The sequence below is a fragment of the Dendropsophus ebraccatus genome, chromosome 8 (genome assembly GCF_027789765.1).
Source record: "Dendropsophus ebraccatus isolate aDenEbr1 chromosome 8, aDenEbr1.pat, whole genome shotgun sequence".
NCBI lineage: Eukaryota > Metazoa > Chordata > Amphibia > Anura > Hylidae > Dendropsophus > Dendropsophus ebraccatus.
The window spans coordinates 115072153-115094769 of NC_091461.1; the positions used below are offsets into that span (position 1 = coordinate 115072153).

Sequence of the window (22617 nt, forward strand, 5' to 3'; positions counted from 1 at the left end):
TGAGCAAATACGGCAGAATCCCGCTGTGCTCAGTGTCCCGATGTGAGTAAATGAGAGGGTGCGGGCTCCTCCACGGCCGCCGCTCTCTGTGGCGGCTGCGGAAGAATGCACACTCTCCCATAGGCAGGCTACAGCACACAGACAGGAATCCCGCCTGTTATAATCAGTGTAAACATACCCTAACAGTGTTAAACCATTAATTTTCATAGTAGTAAATGTTATGAAAATAGGGTGCCTAAGTAGTGAATAGATACTGTTCAGGTTTGGCAACATTCTCCGAACCCAAACATTTTATTCCCTGGTGCTGCAGAAGTTGGATGCCAGCCTAGAGCTGATAGGGAAACATGGATACAGCCTATGACTTATTCCATGTTTTTCAGGACCCCTAGCATGGTATTCAACCTCTGCAGCCGTGGAGAATGAAACACCTTATATCAACGCTTCATCGACAAAGGATAGGGCCAGGAACACCGACAGAAACACTCTCTTGAATAAAAATGTGACCCCTAATCCTACACCTAAAACAATACGTTGCATAGGTACCTACGATGTAGCACATTACAAAATTAGATATAGTAGATATGAATCTACATCACAATGGCAATTCACAAGGTCTTATATTCTGGGGCATACAGCTCATCAAATTGGGCCAACGCAAGTGAGATCTCGACATCAAATTGTTACAGGCAGAAGCCCGCTGGATACATAGGCTTAAGACACTTGCGCCTCAAGGGTTGAACGAAGGTTTTACCTTCACTCCCTTCTTATAAATAATATAGCAATTCATTAATACCCAGTCAAGGTAATAGACAGTACTCTTTTTAGGTCTTAAATCCCCAAATTATTCTCCCCCCCCCCCTCCTATTGTATCATCCTACTACATTGCAGATACAGAATGAACATATAGCACATAGTTTATTGTCTACCACAATAATACATAAACCCACCCTCACATACAGAAGATACTCACCCACTGTAGAAAAGATCAACTAGTACCTGTATTAAATCATTATTAATCAGCATTGACACATAAGTGACATAACTGTTATACCGGATTCCAACATGATGTTCAAGTTCGCACGCATGCGCGAATATTCTGCACAGCAGAGGACCGTATCCTGCGCGCAAGCGCCTAAGGAAGATAGGGATAATTTCTTCTAAGACCGTAGTATGTGCAAAAAACATCTCCAGTCCAAAAATCCTTAAGTTCGCGCGCACGCGCGAAACCGGCCGTATGACCTAAAGTTTCGAAGTACGTGCGCATGCGCGAAAACATCTTCAACCCAATCTTTAAGTCCGCGCGCATGCGCGAAAACCGGCAAACTGATATCAACGGTCAGTGGGAGGAACGGAGGAGTAATACCCGCCAACATTAACTTCAAACACTCCCCTCTTTAATCCAATGGGACCGCTACCAGCGCTGCCCATCAGTGTCATACACATCATCCATCACCTTTTCTAGCATCTGATTGGGAGTTAGGGATTTTGACCATAGGTAATGCGGCATACGTTGGGTTTAAAGCATCCCTCTGACCGCCCGCCCGCCATAGCCGATTACTTTGAGAAAGTCAGAGCATCTGACGAAAATGGTTAGACCCAGGCTTGGCAATTTTAAATTAGGGTCATTGTGTTGACATATAATAATGGGTCTAGGGAAGCAGGGCGATACTATATACATGTGGTAGCATTGGTGAATAGTGATCAGAGGGGGAGAGACATTACCGTCCTAGGCAACGGTCGGCATTGCCAGCCCGCAGCAAGGACATCATTCGGGCTAAGCCATATACCGTATAATCTCTTATATAACACGGGAGCTACCCGTTCTACTCACCCCCCTGATAATCACCATCCAAATCACGGTACGACGATCCGGTATCCCAGTATTGTGCATAGACACAGGGAACCATTACTGTCGCCGGCAACATTTTTTGCTACATATGTGTATCGCTTAACAGCAGTATTATAATTTCCTTTAAGTGTACGCCGAATAGCGACACTTCACGTATCTTCGAACAGAATACTGAGGTGGTGAAGCAACCCCCAGTTTCACAGAGCACGTAGTGAGCACTGCTGTACCACTGCATCCCCTCCCAAGTACCGCACACTGTGTGAACACAGTCAACAACGTAATCATTGTGACACGAGTCAGTATTACAATGTCCCTATTTTAATAAGAGCACTGTATATACACATTACACCGCTGGGATTCTTTTCTTCTTTTTTATTTCTATACTATTAAATAAAAGTTATGTTTTAACCTTTGGGTAAACAAGGTATTGTGCCTCTGGCAATAAAGGAATTGAGAATGAAATACCAAGCGTTAGGGTTTGTAGAATGTTGCCGAACCCCAACAGTTTGACGGATCCCCTCAAATCCCCCGGATCTACACTAACTGCAGACTATCAAGGCAATGACTGTATACCTCAGAGTGCCAGAATAGCCAATATGTCCATGAACGTAACTTGTTGGACTATAGAATTATTCTAGAAGTCCTAAAATAAGACGAACGGGAATATTTATGACAAAAATTTTCTAGCCTACTGGGCATCAAAATAAAAATAAATTTTAGACAATAGGCTATGGGACACTACTGGGAACTTTGGACCATAAGGCACTAGATAAATATTTTAATCAACTATATTAAACAGCAAATTCCACTGGCAAGAGAACATATGAGATTTGTTTTAACCAATTATACAATGGGTGGTTAATTTAAAATAGTTGAGGGGCCAGTTCCGAAACGCCATAGGCAGCCTTATTCTCTACAACTTTGCCATTGTATAAATGAAATGCACAGAAAACTGGGTGAAATGAAGTAAGAAGACGCAGCGCCATTAAAGTGATTGAAAACTAATGAATTCTCCATGAAAAACCTTGAATGCAAAGTAACCATGAAATTAAGAAACTAAATGTAGTGTAATTAATATAAAATGTTCACGTATCCCAAGATAATCCTTTTATTTGTCACAGAAGTCTTATTAAACACCGGCACCCTTTATTATTTTCACCATTAGTATCTTAATAAACACCAGTTTCTGGTCTCCGGAAGGACCATAACCATAGCTACGGCAGGTGTGTTGTGAAGACTTGAGAACCAAGTAGAAACTGGGGGGAAATATTTTTTGCTTGAAAGCCAAAACAATTAAAACACATCAAACGTGCTACGCTAATTTAAACAGGGTTGTGTTCTCTGGAAGCTTTGCATTTATGATATTGCACTACTATTGCAACAATATAGTGCTGTAATAAGGCACCATAGGGTGGCTGACAGAGTGCCAGGTTCTGCCAGACAAGCTTTAGGACTACAGTTCGGCTATGTTCACAGAGAATTGAAGGAAAAAAAGATTTTGGCTTACCAGCAATTAGAACACCCACATATACATGCCGAAAGGAGGATGCCTTTACAGCTTCTATAGTACCCAAATTACTTATGTCAATCTGATACAGGGTCTTAGATAGTAATTGTAATAATTGGTACTAGAAAATGTGCACTAGAGATGAGAGAACTTAAAGTTTAAGTCTGCGTTTGGCAACTTATCTGAACCTGAACACCCAGCATGTGAAAAGGCTGGCTGCCGTGCTAGGGCTGCCAGAAAAAACTTGGATATACCATATGGCTGTATGCACTTTTTCAAAGATTTCCAAGGGCAGCTACCAAATTTTCCAGACGTTGGGAGTTAAAGCAGACGTCCAGGCAAAATGATTTTTTAACAATTGCTGAGGAGGATAAAAGAAATAATGTGTTCTTACTTACCCTGTCCAGCTCTGGTGGCCATGTACCACTGCTCTGGTTTCCGGCTGCTTCCTGGTCTGAGCAAGGACCTAGGTCATGACGTAGACGGTTCACTCAGCCAGTCAGAGGCCATAAAAGGGTCCCGCCCCGGCTGCTGACTGGCTGAGCAGAGCGCACACATCACGACCCGTTGTCCTTGCTCAGAACAGCAAGCGGCCTGGGACCACGGTACTGGAGCAGGGGAAGTAAAAACATATTTCTTTATACTCCCGCTCCCCAGCACTTGTTAAAAAAATCAATTTGCCTGGACTTCTCCTTTAAATGGACAGTGTTGTGGTTCACAGAAGTTGCCAAACCTGGACTTAAACTTAAAGTTCCCTCTTGTCTAATATGCACCAGATTTAAGGGCAGTGGGTACCAGTTATAGCTTTAAAATGAATCTGTCATGTAGAACTTTCAGTCTAATCTGCTAGCAGCAAGTTATAGAGCCGAAGGAGCTAAGTAGATTGATGAATAGTTTTGCTAGTAAAAAAAAAAAAAAAAATCATTCTAACGTGTAAAAAGTATCCACTTTTTCATGCTTAGAAACCCAGTGAGCGGTATTACTAAAAAAACGTAGAGAATTAAATCAAGTTATACTAAATCTTTTACAGAAAAATTATTTACCACTCTGCTCAATTTATCCAACTCTAACATGATGCGGACACATTAAATAGCATTTTTATTGTGATTGGTTTCCTTTAAATCCCCAACCACCAAGATAAAATTGCATTTTGGGGGGTAATTAGTCCATTAAATTTTTGGGTTTTCATTTTGCTACAAAGCAGAGAGCATTTTTTTTGCATATTCATGGGATCTGTTTAATATTCCAAAGCTAATATTTTTACTAAACCAATACTAGTAAATATAGAATCAACCAAAAACATGGCTGTCGCCATGCTGGTGTAACAGGGTCTCTTTATATGTCCTATTACTCATTAATGCATTGTTTCCTTGTTTCCCTTCATAATCCCCACTTAGGGAAATTCTTCACCTAGATTCTTCTCGGCTATCGCTGTGTGAGAGTCTGCAAACATATCGCCATTTACAGCCCAGCAAATTGGAACTCACAATGGGCATCCCCGGTTAGTTCAAATTAGCAGAGAACTTGATACCAAGACCATACGATAGATAGAGCGTAATAAGACATAACCTTGCAGGACCTTCGAAGCAAATCTCTGACTTTTCCGCAATAACCCCAGCTAATTATCTGCAAAGTTAGATGCCTTCTGTGGCAGGTAATTTTTCTGGGGACTGGAGATTTTTGGCTTTTCAATATTTAATTAGACTTGTTATGATACGAAAATTCTAGCACATACACGCTCGTCAATTTCCCGAACGTTCCTCCTAATTACGTTCACATTTAGATTGGTCATCTTAAAACCACCTCTCTTATAATTATTTACTCCTTAAAGAACACTCAGAGGAAAAAATATTATTCACCTTTATGGCTTTAGAGCTCCACAAATTGCTTTTCTGGACCGTTAATTACCCACTTAGAGGATTACAGTAATGCAAAGGAACCTGCATTCAGGATGCATTTTACTGATTTAAAAAAAAAACCCGAAATGTATACATAAAACGGTTTATAAAAAAAAAAAAGCTGCCCATGACAACTGGCGTGTTTCTCTACTCCGATCCCCCCCTTTAATGAACACAAAACTATCCAGATAGAGCGGCGTTAAATCCAGAGGGTAAAAGTGGCGACTCATTTGTATAAATCTACAAACCACAAGAGAGGTGGAAAAACCAGAACAGAATTAATGAGAAGGTCCATGTCGAATAGTGCCGGAATGTTAAGGATTTTCTTTGCTAATCCACGGAAAGTAGCAAATAAAATAAATAAATGTAAAATAAATGTAAAAAAAAAATAAAATAAAACAAAAAAGTGCTACAAATCTAAAATTACACATATACACATGTATATAGGACAGTATCACATTAATACTATACAGACATGTTTTAGTGACATGACTCCGTTCACACATTTTTTCCTCTCCGTTTTTGATTATGAGTTCATAATGACGTCCGTCCATTTTAGTGTACCAATAGCATATATGGAAATAATTAAAATTTTTTTACTTTTTTTATTTTTTATTCATCTTACAAGAAAAGTCAACTTCTCATACTATATTGACTACAATAATGTTGAAGGAAAAAAAAAACACTTGTAAATAGTAAGAAAAACAGTTATAAATAAAAAAGATCTAAAACTAGAAGACAATGTGTGATATCCTTTCCAAATCACCTTTGACACACAGGTCACTTTTAGTTCGCATGCCACATTAGGACTCTCTGGAGATAATGGGGCTTGGATGACATGAAGATTAACCTAGACCGCGACAATGCCATCCCCAGCAGAGCGTATCAATTATTTCAGTTGCTCTTATGACAAAATATTTTACAACTCAACCTCTTCACTCAGTCGCGTCAAATGTCTCTCCTCTGCAAACGGTGACACCTGTTGTACCAAACTTGTTTATCTCCGCAAGACCCATGAACAGGAAATTAAGAATTTACACAACCTGACAACACCTGACGATCTGCGAATTTCAACACGCTTGGAGAGTACAATTAGAGGGTAGGATGGGGAGTGAAAACTATACAGGAGAAAAGATGATAAACAATGATGTGCCAGAGATCTGCAGTACGAGCTGACAATCTTCTGCTAATCAATAGCCAAAAAGTACCATAAAAAAACAAAACAAAAAAACCTTAAATGCAGACATGCAAAAAGAGGACATTTATTTTAGGGATGTTTGTTTTGGTTAACCCCAACATATACACACTACAGATGCATTGTATTTGGTGATTTTGTTTTCTATAATTGAAGTCAACTGAGAGGAATCCTCACGTGAACCCACGCATCACTTTCACAACTATATATTAAAAGTACCCTTACACATTGGATTAAACTAGAATTTTCAACGAATGGGTGAAATAAAAAAAAAAAAAAAAAAAACTGACCGAACCATAGTGAACCTTTTATCCAAGATTATTATTTCACAAACTAATGTTCTCAGAATGTTTCTCTAAAGATGACTTGTCCTTACCCCACTATGTATAAAAAAACTCTAATGGCTGACTGAAAAATGTACAGCTTTTTCTAGAAACCGATTATTCATCAATGGGTGTTTGACCATCAACCTACTTTACCCAATGTGTTTGGCCATCTTTAGGCTATCTATGGTGTAATAAAGTCCTTTAAGAACTCCATCTGCTACTGTATTGGTAACACATACTCTCTAGAACAATTGCTACTATGTATTTGTCTTGTGGATGCCCCAGCGGCACCTTATAGGGCCAAAAAATTCTATCTACAGTATTATTAGGTTCTTGAGCCCCAGTTGGTGACTTTTCTCTGATGCCTAAACAGGAGTTCTGCCATGAAAAAAACATTACGTTTCAAATTTTTTGGCCCTAGAGTAAATTTTGTTTTCTTATGGACCCTTACAACGTTTGTAACGCACAACAAGAGTTAAAAATGCAAAGTATAGATTATCTGGCATGACTTTAAAGGGTGGAATCTCTTTAATACCTGACACATGAAAAGTGATGTCTAAATAATGACCATGTTCACTGCGTGATGTCTCCTCCTCGACAATCGTGTCGGCACGAGATGCTTTTAATGTATCATCATCGAAAGATAATCTTTAATTAAGCGTGCAAAAATATGCGTTTTGTCATCCTAAAGCCCCAAATGTAATCAAACTAAAGCATTTTCTCATTTCTTTTGAAAACTTTTTTGGCATGAGTTTTGATACTTTCTTTCTCTCCCCCGAAAACCTTGTTCCTTCCACCATTTGGAGCCGAGGAAATTCCGCTGTCAAGAGGTAAACAAAATCCCCTGTCAGATACATTTCTATTTTAATCCTTTTATCAGGATGCTTAACACTGCAGGAATCTGGCGAGTTTACACAATTAGAGCCTCCATTCCTGAAACCCCCCAGTACTGAGCCGAGCAAGGAGAAAAATAGGATTCTATTCAAGAGAATGGTGGGGCAGTCAGCAGGGAGTGGCTGATATCACAGCGCCATGGAATTGCTGAAGGTGTTCATGGTAACTCTTAAGCATTCAGACAACATTTCATTACCCGAAATGCTATCTAGTTTAATTTCCCCTCCACGAGGGATCCTGCGCGCTTTACCTCCATCACTTACATTTCCAAGAAATGATAAATGCACAAAGAAAATGATGGCTTTCTTATCTCCCCGTTTTAGCATGAGAATGAGCACAGAACATATTTTTGCAAATATAAAGAGATGGGCGAATTTAACCGGCGTTAAATGTTACCATCTTTCACAAAAAAAAAAAAAAGTGTAAAGCCAGGTTGAGAATAGAAACATTACAAATCCCCTTCTAGTATTAAACCCAGATAACATCTCAGACATCGGTTATGGAAAGATTGCTTTTTTGCTGATATGCAAATACCTACAAAGGCAACAATACAGCGGCTGTGTGAGGCTTAGCGACAAAGTCACAATGGCTGACAGACCGGAGGGCGACAAAAAGGATTACACAAGTGGCCGGAACTAGAGAGACTTCTCCAGGGTGAGATGAAGAAAGTTAAACACGAACAAAACTTCCAATAAGAAATCAACGGCTTAACAATTCCTGACCGCTACTCTCTAAAATACCGCCAAGTAATAAGAAAATGGGGAAAAGGCTCCTTTATTAATAATTTTTTTTCTAATTCGATGAGCTATGAATAAGTGAATGCCCACCTGTGCAGAGTCGGTATATGGATACCACTATTCAAGAAAGAGGTGGCAATACGAGTTTGTTCACAAGAGTGAGATTTCCATATAAAACATTACTAAAATACCTGCGCCAGAAATCTAAGGTCTACACATGCAGAATCGGCTAATAAACTTCGTGTCAAATCACATAGCGATGGATGAGGCCATCTCCTCCAAATAAGCTGTTCCTAGGACCAGCTACAAAAACCCCCTACCATTTTGTTAAAGAAAACTTTCAACTGTTGTTGGCCAAAGGTTCATATGTTCTCAATGGAGACAGAAGGAGGAAGGGGCTACAAGACTACTCTGATAGCAGCTTATCTTTCTAAAGGTGGCCATATTTTTATATATTTTATATATATTTTAATATTTGTCAAAAGGTCCTCTCTCTCCTCTTCCCCAGTGTTCAGCATGGCTGAGTGTTCATGTGTTGCCTATACAGACCCTAAGAATAGGGTCAGGAGTTGAAGATCCATCACATCCAACCCTTCTACACCTTGAACTGTTGGACAATTTTAATATAAGCTGTAGGGGAACCTTAAGAACGGAAGAATCAGAAAAAAAAAGCCAATATGTTAAATCCTTCTATCTTATCTGTTACGGGGGTTAGAAGACCTTCATACATATTAGAGAGCTGAGGCATTTGGTTGCCTTTCGAATGATGTGTATGAAGATCACTTGATCCCCAAACACCCTATAGTTGGGTTCACAAATAGTATTTTGGGCAATATTTAGCCAAAACCAGGAGTGGGACAGACACGGAGAAAAGGGAAGGAAGTGCATAGTGTATTGGACTCCTGACCAAAACTGGCACCAAGATACTATGTATATCAAGATAGAACTGGGCAGGGGAGTTGCAGCGACAACATAAATACTACAGTGTGTCCATATTCTAAATTAGCCATAATGTATATTCTGTGCAATGGCTCATGGAGGTCAATTTACTAGAGGAAACCTCCAACACAAAGTCATAAAAAAAAAAGTTGAGTGTATACATCTATACATATAGATTTTTTTTTTTAAATCCTGTCATGTGCAATGACTCACCAGGTTCACAGGTGTCACACCTCTGCCAGTAACTAAGTATATATAAAAGTATACAATTCGACCCAGACCCATAAATTCACACAATGTCTGTTGAATAATCCGTACATAAAAATGACGTCTTGTATGAAAGTATCAGAAATTCCACAAGGTCCACTCAGCTAGAGAACACGATTTACAGCTTCCTCGACAAGAATGCATAAGAGCAACAACGCGGGAGATGTAATGGAATAAAATAATCACTAAATGATTTTCTTTTTCAATTTATTATTTTTATTTATTCTAGATTTTATTTCGCGAACTAGCAGCCACATAAACACATGAGGCTGGACTCACACAGGCAGTTTTTGGAGCCAAAACTAAGAGTAGTTCTGAAAAGAACAAACCGGATTATGAAAAGAGTGATACTTCTGATTTTTGGAAACTGACCTATGTTTGGCTAAAAAAAACATTTTTATACAAAAAAAAAAACTGTATAAAAGTTATAGCAATCTGACCACCAGAGTCGTCCCCTTAGGGATGTTTTATGCAGCCTGACAACTCAAAATGAGTGAAAATCTGGCTAAATCTGTATTCTTACCTATTTTCCAGTTCGGTATGAGGCAGCTGGATTGCTGGTGAAACCATTTACATTCATTATTCACAGGGCAATTTGCAAATCTTGATTTTGAAACCTGTCTAAACCCTGTGACCCCTGTGCATTTGCTTGTTCATCGGCTAATCGCTTGGACTATTACACGGGGCATCTATTGGATTATTCGGCCAATAATTGTCCCATGTAATAGGTCATTCAACTGCATTTGTGAACCACTCTTGAGAGGGTGTCGAGAATAAATGGTCAACTATACTCCTCCACTTTGTTATCTCTTCCAGAAGGCTTCAGATGGGTCAAGTGATTTAAAAACTGCCTGGTTTCACTGGTGTCAGGAGAAGCCCTTCCTCTAGCCAACCATATGCTGCCACCATAGCTGCCCATCTTGTGGGTACTCACTAATTCAGTTTTGACATACGGTAAAAGAAATAGAGCTGAAATATTAATAAGATATCCCTTCTTTTAAAGGGTTATTTCCATCTCATTAATAGGGTATAACAAGCAGAGATTGCCCATTAAGTGGCCCCATAATGAACAAACAGATTGGTGGCCACACATATGTGGTGAGCCCCACTGATTGTAAAGATATTTATTCCCCCGATGCCGGGACCGGTCGAGAGTCTTGAAGTCCAACCACTATCCATCAGCTTGTTGGCCATTATCCCGTAGGTGAGGGCTAACTCAATGAGATGGGAATACCCCTTTAAATTTATTTTTGATTGGCAGTTAAAAAAAAAAAAAAAAAGTAGCACATTTTTCAATAGGTGGAGGAGCATATAAAAGATATATATACATATATGGCGTTCAGACAGATATTTGATGACAAAGCCAAAACCATCTATGACCACAATCAGGTAGGAAGCAACAGACCAAGATAACTGTGTTGCTGTATATGGAAAAATACTATATGGAGAAAATACTATTTCCAGACTAAACAGCACCCCTAGTGGCCATATAAATCATCTATATAAAGCATCTCTCAGACAGATGAACCTGACAAGACAGAGTTACTCGCTTTTCCACGGCAAGCCATCGTCTACATTATTTCCTTACCATATAAATAGACTTTGCTTCAGCGACGCAATAAAAATCCCCCGTATTAACAGCATAAAATAGCGCTTTCCAGCTGACAAAACAGAATAAAAATATCTGAGCTGCCCTGGTTTGGTATCGTAAAGAGAGAGATGATGGGTGCAGCAGAGCATTAAACAGTGCCCGCCTGGCACCATCCGTTTTCCGCAGATCTCTTCGTATCCTCAGTACAAGAAATCACGTTAGCAGAGTCTTCTTCCTCCCTATCAGTCGCTGAAACCAAACAAAGATTTTTGCTTTTGTGGGCGAGAGTGGCTGCATTTCTTTTTTTATGGATGTTTTTCCCTGCAGCAGATAAAGGGTTAAGCTGGGGGGGGGGGGATCAGGAAGGACGTTTTCATTTGCCAGCGCCGACTGGCATTCAAGATTCGGTTCATCATGACCTATAAAATGTTAAGATTGAAGCGCATTAAAGATGTGCTAACACCATGTGCAGGCCTGGGAGTACAAGCTATTGTGCCATGAAGCGGCAAAGACACCGCTCTTTGGAAAAACTAGCACGCACTATTATGTCACCGATATAAACAGAGGAGAGCATGCTAAATTATATATAAGGGAGGAAGGCGTACGACATATGTGAGACAATGCAGGCCTGGGCTGAAGGCTTCCAACGCACAATACTGAAAAATATCGGAAACGGGGAGACTCTATATGGATTAATTGGGGGCTATAGACCAGAGAAACAAAGTATAACATGTGACAACTGCATTGCTGGAAAGAGTTTGCAGCTGGATAGTGAATGAATTCTTCATTACGGGAGAGGAGGGAGTCGATCCGCTCGATTCGCCATCCAATAGAATACAATGGCTGAATTGATTTGCTGAGATTTCTCTTTCTTTCTCCGAGAGTGAATCACAAACACAGCAATACGACTCGGCCTGGGTGTACTTATGGTGGACAGGCGTATGAATTAGCCGACTAGACTGGGCTCGTAATAAATATCCCTAAAAACTAGAAGAGGAGAAGGGAAGGGGTTAAATGGAAACTAGAGTGTGCACAGAATTTTGCACAGTAAATTTAAATTAGCTAAGAATTTCCTACAAAGAAAAAAAAAAAATCTTAAATATTTGTCAGAAATTTTTTTTACAACAAAAAGTTGTGCCCAGATCTAAAAAGGGGGGGGGGGAAATAAATAAAAATAAATTTATTTTTATATATATATATTTTTTTATATGGCCTGAAAGTTATTACTTAGAACTAGCCGTTTCCTCCCCAAACCCATCAACAGAACACAAAGCAGCCCAGAACATGGCAATCTTTTATTTCCATCAACTGCCAGGTATAGTAGGTTTCTACAAGACTCAATAAAAGGCTGCAGTTGTGAAAGCATGTCATAAAGGTCATCCTGAAGCTCATCACTTAGTAAGTTTCATATTTTCTCTGTATAAACTACATAAATCTTAGTGACTTAAGCAAAATGCACATCTAAGTCAACCCACGGAAGAAAAGGGGGAGATTAGCAATTATCATAGCAACGGTTATTCAATGAGGAGTTCATGGGTAGACGAGGCGTCAGCTCAGTTTATGGCACTTTATCTGGGAGAAAAAAAAAATCAACTGTTTTTAAGCAAGAAGAAAAAAGAATAAAAACAAAAAGAGGGTTTAGGGGTTCAAGCTAAACCTGGGGAAAATATTCATGTTCAATTTTGTTTTTGGAATAGAATCTGATTAACACTTAAAAAAAAGATACCTAAAAAAAAAGGGCAGTTTAAATACTGCCAGCCAAAATTTCTAGACCTCACTGGTTCACTGACTGCTAATGAATTAACATCAATTTTCTAAGAGCTGAAGATCTAGAGATGCCTATACACTTTAGAGAACTGTTTGGGTGATTTCTGTTTAAAGGGCCCCGTACACTTTATACCGAGGGCGGACGAATCCGCCGCTCCTAAATCTGTCCTGACAGATGATGTCAGTGAAGATAAGTGGTAAGGAGTGATGAATTTTCACTGTCCGACCTCTTTGTTCTCAGAGAGGCAATTTTCTAAGAGCTGAAGATCTAGAGATGCCTATACACTTTAGAGAACTGTTTGGGTGATTTCTGTTTAAAGGGCCCCGTACACTTTATACCGAGGGCGGACGAATCCGCCGCTCCTAAATCTGTCCTGACAGATGATGTCAGTGAAGATAAGTGGTAAGGAGTGATGAATTTTCACTGTCCGACCTCTTTGTTCTCAGAGAGGCAATTTTCTAAGAGCTGAAGATCTAGAGATGCCTATACACTTTAGAGAACTGTTTGGGTGATTTCTGTTTAAAGGGCCCCGTACACTTTATACCGAGGGCGGACGAATCCGCCGCTCCTAAATCTGTCCTGACAGATGATGTCAGTGAAGATAAGTGGTAAGGAGTGATGAATTTTCACTGTCCGACCTCTTTGTTCTCAGAGAGAACTGTGGCTTGGCCATGTGTATGCAGAATACTGGAAAGGGAATGGTTCCACAATTATGGAAGATGTATAGTCACCTTAAAGTGTATAGTGGCTTCCGGCTCTCCCTCGACAGATGTTGTCAGGGGAATGAAAGATTTCATTTCCAACTGGGAGAAAAGCCAGAGTTGTCCGGTCACAGTTCACCCCTCACCATAGGGGTCACATGAATGTTCTGCCCTCTCCACGGGGTGGTCAGGGGTAACGATGGTCCGAACCTTCCGAGGTTCGGGTTCGTATGAACCCGAACGCTCGGCATCAGATTCCCGCTGTCTGGCAGCTCCGTACAGCGGGAGGACCGCCTGGAAAACTGGGATACAGCCTATGGCTATATCCCAGTTTTCCAGGCGGTCCTCCCGCTGTATCCACCCTCTCCATGGAGGAGGAAGACAGCAGGAATCATTGCAGAGAGTTCGGGTTCGTAAGAACCCGAACCTCGTCAGGTTTGGACCATCCCTAGTCAGGGGACATAACTCTTCTGAACAAACGTTTGGTCGTCAGTTATTGAAAATATTAAGATTAGAGAAAAGATTGGTTGATATAAATGGCGATTCGTTAATCAGATTTTTCTAAAGATGCAGATAGAATTTGATCTCTATAAAAAAAAAAAGACCTGGCCTCCGAAGGTCTTTCTAGAAGCAAGTCTAAAATCCTGTATAACAAAAACCACCCATTCCTTAGTGAAGCGAGAGAACACCCTGTAAAGCCTATGTGTGATGGAAAACATTCAATAAAATGCAAAACACAGAGCAGACCGGGGCCAGTCATCCATTTTATGGAGATGTTATTCAAAATGGCTGTCAGATTAAGGCATAGCGAGCAGTGAGGTCTTGTGTCAGTACTGCTAGAGCTTTGTAGAAATAAATGGTATTAGCCTTGAAAATTGGAGCAGAAAATGCAGCGGTTAAACTTTCAAAGACGCCCAGACCGAATAATGCGACGATGAAAGTGTCTGCAAGTGTCTGTAAGCTACGAACTACAGTCCTACCATCAAAACGCGTGACTGACATGTCAATAATGTAATGCCTGAAATAAAGCAGTGCACCACTTATAAATGAGGCAAGCACACTCCATTTTCCATGGCACAAATAGGGCATAAAAAACAAAAATAAAAAAACCTTTCAATATAAAAAAGAAAAAGATAAAAACAAAAAACAAAAAAAAACAACTTGTCTTCATGTATTCAGCTTCAATATCTGTTTCTGGAAAAAGCTGAGGAACAAGCAAGTTTGTTGACTTGCAGGTAAGTTGTCACTGCATTTCCTGGCCTCATGATTGGTAAATCTGACTAAATATGTGCCGTAACATATATAATACATCAGTATCACTAGAAAGATAGGTGACAACTAGAATATCTGATATTACAGCTCCCTCAAGAGATGTCCCCCATTTTGCCGCGTACCTATAATATTGAATCTATAAATACCTATAGGCCCATACTGCATAGCTCCAATTTTTAAAAAAGGTCTTTTTACATTGGCCAATCATAAGCAATACTCGGCACACGTAAAAGGTCAGTGATAAGGCGATAAATGAGAAATGTTTTTTAAATCTTTTAAACGGCGATGTTGGGCATCACTAGTTACCACCACATCTTAAGGCCCTATTCCACGGGCCGATATAAAGGAGCAAACGAGCGCTGTCATCCCACAGCCCAACATGTTTGAAAGACAAACAATGCAAAGGTTAGCCGACATGAACGATGTTGGCTGATCGTTGCCTTCTATTCCACAGGACGATTATCGGCCGTGGAATAAGGCCTATACTGTGAATGCGTGGCCGACTATAATGACGTTAATAGGCCGCACCTAGGCATAGTTCATGGAGCCCGGCTCTATGACTGATTAAGCCTTATAGAAAATTATTGATTGGTGCTCGAATGTGGACCCTTACTCTGACAAAATCATTCAGGGTACAGTAAAGTAGGCATTATACGTAACAAGCCGCCCAACAATCAGCACCATCACATCTGGATCGGAGAACCCCGATAGACCCAATTAAAAGTGATTGAACTTATAGTAACAGGTTTGCTCAAAGACTTCTACATAGAGAGATTTTTTTGAAGTTTAAAAAAACAAAAACTCCATTGGTTGATGATCGTATGCCAAGATGATCAAAATCTTCTCATAAATTAAGAATGCTACATTAAAAACACGAAGACGGCGATGGGTTCCTATTTAACGGTACGTGCTGAATGCAGAGCCTCAATAGATGTAAATGTATGTCAATTCTGGCATTTGATCGGCTAAACATGTCACAGCGCTGACAATTAGTGATGAGGCCTTGTTCTAAGCCCGACGATAAGCAGCTTGCTGAATATATATGAATCTGATGAAACAATACGGGAGGCAAATTCCACTTACTGACTGACAATTGATCTCATTAAAAACTCTTTGCATTCTGCCCATCTAATTGGCTATTCCACATTTCTTAACAAGTTTTGTCTCCCGGGCCCCCTGACGTTTCGGGTCAGACATGTTTGCATGTGTAGAACACGGACGATGCTGATGGAAACATCCATTAAATTGGCATCCCATGAAAAGCGGCAAACATCATGAGTGACACCGGGCCGTCTGCTATGACCGCTCGGTGCGATTTACTCCTCGCCGACTGTGGCTTGGGAGGAAAATTTGCAAGGAAAATAGGTGAGAGTTTATAAATAAAATAGTCACTTCATCAGAATTTTATGTAAAAATTAAAAGCCTTCCCTCTCAATCATCATAAAAACAGAACGGTCTGGGGGGATTTTATGCGAGCGGATTACTAGGGAAGCTCTACGTAGCCCAGACACGCGAAACACATTTATGGCCATGAAGCCGTGTATTTTTTTTCCACTGGACAGACCACAAACCACCTGTGTTTGCTTTGGTTTTCTGAGTCCCAATTTTATACTTAAGGGTTATTCTAGCATTTTTTTTTTTTATTTTAATCGTCTTTTCTAAAGAGCTAGGAACCCATTGAAATTTTCAAGAGCAGCTTTGTCCCTGCTACGCGACGGAACTTTATGTTACGGCTTCGTCAAAAGTCCTTGATCCGGGTCCTTTACTCGACAGACTTTATATGCTAGTCTGGTTTACAAAGTTATATTCAATGAATTTTCTATAGAAGCCATGAACCTTAACAACCGGTTTTAATTGCCCCACATAGGAAACCACATCACTATTAATTCCTCAGCCACTGAGTAAAATCAAACTATTGCCTCTCAATCTATGGCGCTATTAGGCCTCTCAGCTATTTGGCTAACTTTGCTATGCGATACCCAATGCAATTAATTATATTTTTTGATGTTAATAGTCTCTGTCAGTTTCGAGCTTAACTCTTCTTTGATGAATATTTAAATTATATTTGAATAAAAATAATCTTGGTTACATTTCATCTTGAAGAGATCAGCACATCTTAATAAAGGTCTTGGCAGTAAAGGAGGTGATAAATGACTACATGACCGCAGGTAGAAAAAGAAAAAAAAAAAATCTAAATCACCTTGGTAGATGTAAAATTTTCGCAACGTTGGATAATGCAACCCAAACCTGTACTTTCGTAGTAAAATAAATGGTTTCTATTCTAACAGCTGAGTGCAGTACATATATAAGGATCCACATACATGCAGTACAATTCCCACAGTGGATTATAAAATACTCTGAATAATCAGTCATATAAAGTAGCTCTGCTCCACGCAAGGAAAAAAGGCTCACTAGTGCCACCTATTGGAAGTACAGTGTGTCAATGCTCAACCACAAAGCGACTCTGTACCCACAATCTGTCCCCCCCAAACCACTTGTACCTTCAGATTTTAATTCAAGTTCTGTCCTGGGGTCCGTTGGGCAGGTGATGCAGTTAGTCCTAAAAAAACAACTTTTAAACTTGCAGCCCTGTGCCAAACTGCTGTGGCCTAGAGTATTTGTGCCCTTACCTTGCACTTTACCATATGCTGTGACTGTTAATACGTCGGCAAGTTGTTGACCAATACGAGAGCAAAATCTACATAAGAATAAACTAGTCAGTTAACCAAAACTCTGTGCAACATTCCACCAATAAAACAATGGTATGTCTATACTCGTCTCTGAAGATCATTATGTGATAATAGGACTAACCGGTCAATCTGAGCCTTACTAAAATGTTTCTAATTAACCGTGTGCCTATTCCGAGACCTGCCGCACTCAATACAGACTGTAATTAATCATTCAAGTAAAAAAAAAAAAAAAAGGACTTAATATTCAGACTTCTTATGTGTCGATAGCCGAGATACAGCTGGGGGCCAATATTGACAACCTGGGTTAAAGTAATGACTGTCTGCATCCCCACAATTCTTTGTCGTTTCTCTAGGTATTAACCCACAAATCAACTTGACTAGACGTTTTTTTTTTGGGGGGGGAGGGGGGGGTTGTAATTTAAAATTTTTGGTTGAATAATGTAAAAAGAAAATTACGTATTCCATGCGTTGTCATTTTGCTAATTGTTCACCATTATTTATATGAAGGCACCAATGACAGAGGACAGATTCAAGGAATTTTTGCAAATGTACGCCACAATATAATCAACGAAAAACTGTACGCCCAATTTAATGTAAATCAAAGGTCAGCGCACACAGACTTATGTGGGTTCTATACGCATCAGTAAATAAAGATCAAGTGACGGCGTGTCAAGAAGTACGGGAATACTGGCTTCTGAAGCTGTAGCGTGATACATACATTAGTAAGTTAGATAACGTAACCTGTCTAGTAGTAATTGCCGAGTCTAATTTAGTAGGTTCCATTACAGGGGGTTCTCCCACTATAGGCATTGATTGTGTATGCTGTAAATATGTAATCAATGAAAGGACTGCTGGACTTACGGGACTCTCACTGATCTCAAGAACGTACGAATGTCTTATACAGTATTCATTTCCAAGAGAAGTCTCTATGAAGGTGGCAGGTGCACTTTAGAGTCGTATAATTATATATATATATATATATATATATATATATATATATATATATATATATATATATCATAAGTTACTACACACTTGATGATGTCATTAGATTAAGAGGCATTAAAAGGTGCAATCTATGCAGCAGCACAGTCACAGGCCAGTAATTATAAACTATGAGACTGCAACATGGTCTACATGGCATCCATAGAGGGAATAGCCAATCCACAAAAAGGCATTTGCCAATTATTTTCCATACTGGCCAACAAATTATTTAAAGATGCCAGCGAACATGAAGGGAAAAAAAAAAATAAAAAATGTCCAGAGAACGCAAGGGCCCTATTACACAGAGCAATAATTGTCCGGGCTCAGTTTAATAGAGAGATCAGCCGATGAAACAATTGGCTGATTGTTTCTTTCTGGTCCCTGCGGCTCTGCCTTCTGGTCTAGTCTCTTCACTGACAGGCTGCTCAGCCAATTATTGGATGAGACAGGACAGTGGCCAGTGATCCGTGTCCGTGCAGAGACCAGAACAGAAGGCAGAGGTGCAGCTGCAGAAACCGGGGGAGGCCCAAGGACACCGGAGAACATGGTAAGGTTAGTAAATACTTGATTATACTTTATTATTTAATACTAAAAGGTAAGGTGTGAATGGACATCACTAACGATGTCCATGCAGTCCTTGCTGCCCAATAGTTGGCCCGTGTAATTGCTCAACAAATGAGCGTCCATCTAGCAGATCGGCGCTCGTTTATGCTTAATAAATGGGCTATGTAGTAGGACCATAACCTGTTGGGACTGGCCAACTATAGAGGTGTGTGGTTGCAAGAAATAAGGCTCGGGCATGACGAATTTCAACAACTTTTTTTCCCCATTCCCCATGTATGAGCAAGTGCTGCTGAAGGTATATGGCTGGCTTCAGAAAGAGCTAAGACTGAGTTGTTTTAAAATTACTCAAAAATTGCAGATTATTAAAAATTCTCTTTAAAAAAAAAAAAAAAAAAAAAGGAAAACTAGTGCTAAAAACGCAAACGGTAAAAAGCCTTATTTCCAGCCAACAATGCAGGTCGTCTACGTGTCTGGCGTGACACATAACTGCAAGTGTGTTCAATTCTATGTGTAAACTGTACAGAAAGCATCACAGGCTTCCATTCGCACCTCTCCCTCTTTCATTAGGTTTCTCTGCAGTTTAACAGACTGGGTGATAGATGGAACCATTGTGGAGCTGATCTGGTAACAAACAGCGCAGTAAACAGGGGGACAAACACTATATTTTAGACTTTCAATAAAACCGGCATACGACCATAAAATCAAGTAACAGATTTGTTGGGTTTTTAGCAAAAATAAAGAATCTTCCCTACAGAGAAACAAAAAGCCTATGAATTCCGAGCCTTCATTCTGAGATCTACAATAGGGTAAAGGTTTATAAAAGATGACAGCACGGATCTTACATATCTAATGGGGATTGTACATCAACATGCCCTCCTGGACTGACACTGGGACGGCCATGGATACAGACTTTGCTCCCACGACCCCCACGAGCATTCTGATATTTTTCATCAAGATACTCTCAGCATGGCAACAATGGCTAAAATTATTCATTGTTTTCATTACTGGTAGTACAGTTCCACAGAATGCCCCCTGCAGGTTGAATTCTGTAAAGAACGATATGATACGGTAATAGGTAACAACTATCTAGAGAATATTTCCAATGATAAACGTTCCAATTATATATATGTTTTTTTTTTTTTAAACTATGACCACATTGTCAGCTTATCGTATACATTGGTAAATAAGGGGTCTGTGCAGTCTTCCCAGATGCAAGAACCCTTTTGGCCTCCAAGTGGATACACTTTTTGGATGCAAGCCCCAGTTTAACTGTGGGTCTCGACCAGGGATGGGGAACCTTCGGCCCTCCAGCTGCTGCAAAACCTCAATTCCCATCATGCCTGGACTGCCAAAGCGAAGCGGTGGTAGATTTAGAAGCCGCCGGTCACTTACCTCCCAAGTTTTAGCGCCGGGTGCTGGATTGCACCGCCCCCTTATTCCATCTGGCTGCCGCTTTCTGGTCTGATCTGTGGCTTGAGACGTGACGTCTAAAGGTTTCTCAGCCATTCAGTGGTCGTAGCCGAGTCCCGTCTCGGCCACTAAATGGCTGAGCTGCCTTGAGACGTCACGTCTCAAGCTGCAGCCGGACGGGAGAACGGGGCGGCGCGATCCAGGACCAGACACTGGAACCGGGGCAGTAAGTGATCGGGGGCTTCTATATCCACTCCCTTCCCCGGCTGTACACTGAAAATGACCCTAGCTCGGAGTACCCCTTTAAATCTCTTTAGCATTCGTTGAATACGTTACGGTATCTGACCCTTATACATTTAATTTTGTGGGCAAACATAACATTTCTATAAATAAGGAGCTCCCCTTTAATGGGGCCTTAATTTGTCAAGTTATTCCTTCCATTTATGATTCTGGGGCTTCAATCCAACCAGTTAAATCATAGTTGGTGTTTTATTTTCATGAGGACCATCTATTTCGAGACTCTGGCTAATATTAGATAGGGAATTCCAATCTGTCTGGTAAATGTGACGGTAAAGTAATGAGTCGTATTTTGGAACACGACTTTGAGTGTTAAGTGGGAACAACTTGTCTGACCGTGGGGGACAGATGCTGCTTTGACAACAGTAACAAGCAGATTTAACCTGTCACCCCCGGGCTAATCAGAAACAATATATAGAAAGAGTATGAGAAATAACAGTGATATTTTTGTAGATTTTTATTATCTGTTTGATTTTTCCCCCGCCCCATACCAAATGGTACAGATGCGACTTTATTTAAAGTACTGTAATAAAATCAAATCCTTATTTTAAACCTGGGTTCTTGACAAGTATCTATTTTATTTTACTCCGTTATTTTGACAAAGCAATCAAAACTCGTCTACCTTCAGAGTCATTTCTAAAGAGAATTCTGAGCCGGAAAGTGGCCCAGGAGAACAAGACAGGAAAAATATAGGACGTGCAGTCCCGCTGTCTCCCATAGCACTGAACCATTAGATCAAGCAGAGAGTTACAACATTCATAATCCCCTAGTCTAAGAAGACTGAAGTTGACATGACAGGTAACTGGAGAAGGCAATTTCCCAAAGGAGCTCTGATGTGCAGACTGGAGGCAAAAGCGATGGGAGAAGTGCACCGAGATCAGATGAACAGTAATTGGTGCTGGGGTATAGAAGGAAATACCAAGAGATCATTGAGGCAACAACATTGCGACAAACCACTTCAAATCCAGAAGAGAGGCAAAAGGATAAAAAAATAAATGTAACTTTTACCTTTGGAGTGAGAAATCAGCTATTTGCCATTTAGTCGAGAAGCTGCGATGAGTAAATATCTGTTGTTTTTTTCTTTACAAAGCTGGTTTTGAACAGAGCAGCTGTCCCAACAATTGGTGGAAAACCTGTTCTAGACCTGACAAGAGTCCGATTGATCTTAATGATCAAGGCAACCTATTCAGAAGCCAAGGACAAAGATACTTTCCTTGGACAAAACACGTCCCAGTTGCCAAGCCCCTTTTGACCCCTCACAGTTAAGTCATTCCGTATCCCATAGACACCAATATCTTGTAGGTCATGGGGTGGATTAATATTTCTTATACACAAAGACCATATACATCTAGCAGTACAATTTGAAAAGCAACCAAGAAAACAAACATCCATCCAGAGACTTTAAGGACTTGTCCTACCAAGGGTTCTCCCGGGTTCTTTTGAATGATTTACTGTTTAAGGTACGGGGGGAGGGGGGGGGAGATCTATATGGACCCTTTATAACATAGCATGCAGGTCAAACTGCTGGCCACTAGAGATTGCCACTATTCAGGAAGTTCAGACTAATTAAAACGTACTATAATAATTTCACCAATTGACTTGGTAAGTCTTGGAAAACTTTGATGTGCCGCTACTTTAACTAAATCAATTGAGACAAATTTGAACTCACTGTACAATCCCTCATCTCTAGTGGCCACTGATTTGGGTTATAGACATAGTCATAATGTA

At 40.2% G+C, this 22617-nt stretch overlaps 1 protein-coding gene across 18 annotated transcripts in view; it reads right to left on the minus strand.

Moving 5' to 3' along the window:
* The window catches only part of ADGRL2 (adhesion G protein-coupled receptor L2), a 179555-nt gene that overhangs the window by 67912 nt on the left and 89026 nt on the right, over positions 1-22617 (minus strand). The gene's annotated exons all lie outside the window — the stretch shown is intronic.